This window comes from Coccinella septempunctata, chromosome 9, assembly GCF_907165205.1.
Source record: "Coccinella septempunctata chromosome 9, icCocSept1.1, whole genome shotgun sequence".
Lineage (NCBI taxonomy): Eukaryota > Metazoa > Arthropoda > Insecta > Coleoptera > Coccinellidae > Coccinella > Coccinella septempunctata.
The window spans coordinates 19,476,891-19,484,493 of NC_058197.1; positions in this window are offsets into that span (position 1 = coordinate 19,476,891).

Consider the following 7,603-nt stretch of genomic DNA (forward strand, 5'->3'; position numbering starts at 1 on the left):
CGAATGAATTTCCAACAGAATGTGAGTTCAAACCAATATATTTTCATTTTAACTGCATTATTTCAACAAAAATTACATCTTGGAAGTTTCGAAGATGATTTTTGCAAAATATCCCAAGGACAATTTTCCTTGTTCTGATTTTGATTTGGTTTTATTAATTGGTTGTTTCTTTCAGAGAGAAAAGAAGTAATTCCACTGGAACAAAGTCAACTACACCAACGTATGATAGAAAACAATAAATTCCAGATGGGGCAAAGCAAGACTTTCCGCTGAAAATTATTTCAGGTAGGTCATCTATGAATAGAATTTAATCTTATTGAAACCGACGAAAAAGTGCATCTTTTCTAAATCGAAAATGAGGAGGTTTCTGAATATTATATTGTTTTTCATTTCCAGGGTGGCTTGCAAGGAAAACGGGGATGAGGATTTCTATAACTTATTGAACTGTTTTAATTTCAGGGGACTTGGAAGAAAGAAAATCAAGATGATGAAGATCAGAAGGGAAGAAAATATTCAAGCAATGAACAATTCAGCCACATGATAGCGGTGAGTTGAAAATTGCATGGCCACTTTGAATTTTTATGAAATGAATACATATTTTGCATGAATTCCGATTCCTGTTATTTTCAGTTGATTTATCAGTTATATTTTTTCGAATATTTATACAATTTCAAGTGATTGATTGAAGAAAAAGCATGAATATTAGCGAATATTTGAAATGTTCGAATTTCTCTTTCCTTCTTTAACTGGGGTTTACTCTCTGGTTATCTCATAGAGTATGATACTCTTTGGCTATCTTATCTCTTCTGTGCAGAGACCAGTTTTCTCTGCTTCTGTGGTTAATTATTCATGATGTTGATCTTAGTTACCTTTCTCGAAGAAAGCTAACGCGCTTGCGCGTCCGCCGTGATTCGATACGAGATTCAAAAACAGTTGCCATAAAATAGTTAGCTTTGGTCGGACATTTGCAATTTCTAGAATTTTCCGATGCTTTCCTCTGATTTTCGACTATTTCGAACGAATTTCCAACAGATGGTGAGCTCAAATCGATATATTTTCATTTTAATATCTTTATTTCAGCAAAAAATACATCTTGGAAGTTTCACAGTTGATTTTTGCTAAATATCCAAAGGACAATTCTCCTAGTTCTGATTTCGATTTCTTTTTATTAATTGCATGTTTCTTTCAGAGAGAAAAGAAGTAATTCCACTGGAACAAAATCAACTACAGCAATTTCTGATGGAAAACAATAAATTCCAGATCCGGCAAAGTAAGACTTTCCTCTGAAAATTATTTCAGGTAGGTCATCTATGAATAGAATTCAATCTTATCGAAATCGACAAAATAGTGCCTCTTTCCTAGAACGCAAATAAGGAGGTTATCAATCACATATTGTTTTTCATTTTCAGGGTGGCTTGCAAGAAAACCGGGATGAGGATTTTTATAACTTATTGAACTGTTTTAATTTCAGGTTACTTGGAAGAAAGAAAATCAAGATGATGACGATCAGAAGGGTAGGAAATACTCAAACAAGGGACAAATCAGCCACATGATAGCGGTGAGTTAAAAATTACATGGTCAATTTGAATTTTTATGCAATGAATATTTCGAATAAATGCCGATTCATGTTTCTTTCAGTTCATTTATCAGGAATATTTTTTAAAATTCTTATACATTTTAGATGATTGATGAAAGAAAAGCATGAATACGGGCTAATATTTGAAATTTTCGAATTTCTCTTTCCTGCTTTAGCAGAATTGTTTATTCTCTGATTATATCATAGAGCATAAATCTCTTTGGTCATTTTATCTCTTCTGTGCAGAGCACAGAACACAAATAATGCAGAGACAGGTTGTCTCTGCTTCTGTGGTTCTACTTGATGCTGATCTTAGTTACCTTGCTCGAAGAACGCTAATGCGCTTGCGCGCCCGCCGTGATTCGATACGAGATTCAAAAACAGTTGCCATAAAATAGTTAGCTTTGGGCAGACATTTGCAATTTCTAGAATTTTCCGATGCTTTCCTGTGATTTTCGACGATTTCGAATGAATTTCCACCAGAATGTGAGTTCGAATCAATATATTTTCATTTTAATCATATTATTTCAGCAAAAATTACATCTTGGAAGTTTCACGGTTGATTATTGCAAAATATCCAAAGGATAATTCTCCTAGTTCTGATTTCGATTTCTTTTTATTAATTGCATGTTTCTTTCAGAGAAAAAAGAAGTAATTCCAGTGGAACAATATCAACTACGGCGACTTATGATGGAAAACAATAAATTCCAGGCAAAGCAAGACTTTCCGTTGAAAATTATTTCAGGTAGGTCATCTGTGAATAGAATTCCAGCTTATCAAAATCGATGAAAAATTGCTTCTTTCCTAAAACGAAAATGAGGAGGTTTTCAAACATATATTTTTTTTCATTTCCAGGGTGGCTTGCAACGAAACCGAGGATCAGGATTTCTAAAACTCATTGAACTTTTTTTTTTTTGCAGAGGACTGAGAAGAAAATCAAGATGATGACGATCAGAGAAGAAAGAAATACTCAATCGATGTACATTTCAGATGAATAACATGAAAGTGGTGATTTGTGACGATTACGAAGATGAAACGGTGAGTTGAAAATTGCTTGGCCGAATTCTTATGAAATGAATTTTTCATATAAATGTCTATTCATGTTATTTTCAGTAGATTTATCAGTAATATTTTTCGAAATACTTATACAATGTTAAATGATTGATGAAAAAACAGCATGAATATCGACGAATATTTGAAATGTTCAAATTTCTCTTTCCTTCTTCAACAGGAGTATTTTACTCTCTGGTTATATCGCAGAGTATGATACTCTTTGATTATAGTATCTCTTCTCTCTGGTTATAATCACAGACTACCCATCTGTTGTAGTCTGTGGTTATAATCGTTAAAATTTCGATCTTAGTTACCTTTCTCGAAGAACGCTAACGCGCCTGCGCGCCCGCCGTGATTCGATACGAGATTCAAAAACAGTTGCCATAAAATAGTTAGCTTTGGTCGGACATTTGCAATTTCTAGAATTTTCCGGTGCTTTCTTATGATTTTCGACGATTTCGAATGAATTTCCTACAGAATGTGAGTTCAAATCGATATATTTTCACTTTAACATCATTATTTCAACAAAAATTACATCTTGGAAGTTTCAAAGTTGATTATTGCAAAATATCCCAATCGCAATTCTCCTTATTCTGATATCAATTCATTTTTATTCATTTATTATTTCTTTCAGAGAGAAAAGAAGCAATTCCACTTGGACAAAATTATCTGGAAGAAAATTTTCAGCTTCTCCAATGGTAACGGATATCGAGACAACAAGATTTTTTTACTAGGTAAGTTCCAATACGATCAACTTTATTCTATCAGTATGTTGTTATACAATTTTTTATTTCATGTTATACGTATTATCTTATAGCTTTTACTTAAATTTGGGTTGATACACAGCTAACCGTCCCTCACTGATTCTGAAAATAATCTTTTTATGAACCCCAAAACGGAGCCTAAAAAAATTATAGAATGGTATATTTACCCCATGATTAGAATACTTTCGTTTAATTCTTATCTCAGTTTTACAATTTTCGATATTTTGCAGTTATTCTTCCAATTTCTTAGAAGAATAATAGCCGTTCCTATATTATCAAAGATTTATAGTGATATATCGAGTATTCAAATACATATTTTCTTTGTATCGTGATACATGAATTTGTACAACTTGGAATATTTCAAAGTTATGAACATTTTTGACTAATTTTATTCATTGCATGATTGTATTTTACAGTATGGATGCCTTTTTTTAGGTTTTAGGTTAGAAAGGGAACAGGACGGAGCAGCCAGAGTCATCAAGTTGGAAATCTTCACATTTCAAGCAGCCAATCCTGATGTAAAGAGAAAAGGACTGGAGTTAGCAACGGCATTGAGAAAAATTTATTCTAAATATTGAAAACATTAATCGGTAAGGAAATTGTTTTGCAATATTGAATCGTATTAACATTTCTTCTCTTAGGGCTGGTCTACTTTGAAGCACTGTTATCTAATGGACTATTCTAGAAGGCGAACGATTCAATATTCAGATGTGAGTTGATTATTTCCTCTCAAAAATTTTCATTATAAAGAAAACTGATCTGTCTTTTAGTACTTGGCTGAATTTCTTTTTCTTCCATTATTTTCTTTTAGATTCAATAACATGAAAAACTACACTCAAGTGACTTCACCATTTATTATAACCATAACAAATTATGTAATGTTTTCACTATACAAGAATGAAAAATATTTACTTTTAAATTCTTTGCAGATAACTAATTGGTCAGTGATCTTGTTGGGATGAGGAACATCCCAATGATCTTATAGGAAGAACTCGAAGGAATGCAAATTGTAAGGTTATATATTTCATTTTTAACAAATTGATAGATCGCATGGTAATTTCTCAAAATTTAATTTACTTGCTGCTATTTCTACTATTGATATACTCAAGAGTGATAGCGATCTCCTGAGACTGATACGTAACAAAACTCAAAAGTCCCTTTTTAGTATAACGACAGACATTTTAATAAAATATAATTTTTATTTTCACTCTTGAATATTAAATGGCTAAGGATTGTCTATTGGTCTCAGGGGACTGATATCGCATTATGAAGCAGTCAACATGTTGATATTTTTGGATAAAATTAAAAATTCAGTTTAAGTTTATGATATTCATTAAAAAAAAATTCTTTTCTTCTCAAAATTGACATTTTGACTGCATCACATAATTCGCTCATTGAGCTACAGCAACGTCATGAAATATTGTACAGGGTGTCCCAAATTCGATGTCCAGTGAGGGAATCTCGGAAACCAGAGGAGTTACGAGTAGAAGAGTTGACACGTTTTCGAGCTCTCTTTCAGAGAAACAAAGAATGGTGAGAATTTCGAAAAGTTCTCGTAACTTTTTTGTCGTTGAAGTTACAGATCTGAAACTTAGACCTCCTACAGGCACTTTTATATGGAGGGTTCATAGCTGAAGTGAAGCAAATCCATGCAGCCTAGTTTTGAGATGAATGACTTGGAAGTTGTTTATCACCAATTAATTCAAAAGTGACTTCTTTAAATTTGTGTATTGTGAATATGAGCATTTGCTCACATTCTAACCTTTTAAAATCTAAAAAAGTCACTTTTGAATTAATTGGTGATAAACAACTTCCAAGTCATTCATCTCAAAACTAGACTGCATGGATTTCTTCACTTCAGCTATGAACCCTCCATATAAAAGTGCCTGTAGGAGGTCTAAGTTTCAGATTTGTAACTTCAAAGACAAAAAAGAAACGAGAACTTTTCGACATCGTGAAATTTTTGTTAATAGCGCACAAATGAAGAATCGTAGGAGGTAACAGCTTTCACCATTTTTTGTTTTTATGAAAAAGTGCTAGGAAATGTGTCCTCTCCATGGTCATAAAGTTTTCAATATCCCCTCAGTAGGCAACGAATTTTGCCCATCCTGTACCTACTCAAAGAATTAAGTAGATAGTGTAAATCTTTTCAAATTTTATAGATTTTCATGCGAAACATTTTTGAAGAAATATCTGATTTTGATCATGAAGCTGTAGCAAATGAGCGTTTTAACTTCTTGAGTATTTCACATATGTTGCTTTATACTGGGTGTCCCAGGATTAATGGACATAAATTTGGATATAGTTTCATAACCTCAAAATAAGACAAAAGGTTTCTGTGGTGGTATGTCCTGAAACGCTTCTGTTGCTTCAAAGATGACGTCTTGATTATGGATTCATTATGTCTTTTCAAAGTAGGACCAAGATTAAGAAATTAAATTTTGCGGGGGTATTTTTCGTGTAGGGATGCACCAATAACTCATTTTCTGACTCATCCTCCATAGCTAGAGAGGGGTGAAATCGACAACCCCTTTTCACAGACTTCGAATGATGATTTCATTTGAAATCTTTATTGATAATTAAGTTTTTATCTTAGAAATGATAGTATCTACTAAAAAAATTAATTAGTCCTACACTCTATTTTCAAACATTAAAAAAACCTTCACGATCTTCTCTCGTTGCTTAAGATCGAACTTTTCTAATTTCGAATGTTGGTTAGACCACCCAAGTAGTATTAACAATTTACTTTGTTGTGTGTCCTTATTTGTGCAAAAATTTTTTCAATTGACGAATTTACCGATGTGATATTCAAAAACAGACCAAAGATGTTTGTACTCAGCTAAAAGGCAAAAAAATTTTCATTTCAATGTATATTTTTTGATGAGCTTTTTGATGAGATGGTGAAAAAAAAAGGTTGTCGATTTTACCCCTGTGTAGCTATGGATGATGAGTGAGAACAAGAGTTCGTAGTGCATCTCTATTTGCAAAATTTCAGTTGTTTACCTCTGTTAAGGAATTGACTAAAATCAAAGCCGCAATCAAGTCGTGATTTTTAAAGCAACGGAGCGTTTCCGGGCTTGACTACATAGACACTTTTCGTCTTATTTTCAGGTACTGAACCTACATCCGAACTTATACCCGTTAATCCGGAGACAGTCTGTTATACAGAGTGTTTCACGAGCGGTTGGCCATAGCCAAATGGTAAATGCAGGTCATCTGGGCCTAAGTACGAGTCATATATACTGAGTGATTCGTGGATTTCGGCCTAAATTTTTGGTATCCATAGCTTGGCAATGAGTGTTGCGATTTTGATGAAATTTTGTGGGCACTTGCAATTCCGAGAATATCAGAACACTACACAGAATATTGGGATTTTTCTTTGAGATATCAAAACTCTATTTTCTGGGTCAGTTGGAAATTCTTCTTAATTCACTTTGCAAATCACTCTTTCTTTCAATAGAATGACAAACATAAGAAATCATTCTTCATTTTCATTTTTGAGATGAACTATTTTCAATATTAAATGAAATGAAAGAATATTGGGATTCTTGGACTAATTTTATTTATTGTTCAAAAATTAGATCTCTTTGAAATATGAAACCAAACTTAAATCTATATCGACGATATTGTTCAGAATACTAGCCTTGAAAAAGAAACAAGTCGTTTCGAAACGTCGGCGTTGTATTGAAGAACAATAAAGAAAATTAGTCCAAGAATCCCAATATTCTTTCATTTCATCTAACTAAATGGACGATAACCTAAGAACAATTATTTTCAATATTTTTTTTCATCCTGAATCATCAATACACACGAAGTATTCAAGCTCTCCGCCTAAAAAATATATTTGAAAAATGAACTGTGAATTCTTTGGACATTATCAATCTTAGGCAGAATGACATGTTATAACCTTCTTCGAATTCAATTCACATAATAAAAATTCAAAGCGCAAAATAACAATATTTTCTGATTAATATCAATTTCTTACTTCTTCATGTTGTAAAAAAAACACATTCACGGAATCATAAATACTCATCCTTCATTCTGCTTAGGATTTGATAATTCCGAATCCGAAGGAATTCCCAATTTTCAATAATACGAATTTCATCAAAGAAAAGAAACCACTCATTTTCAAGTTATGGATATCGAAAAGTCAGGCCGAAAAGACCAACTACTTTGAAAGGCCTAGATGACCTGCATTGACCACTAGTCT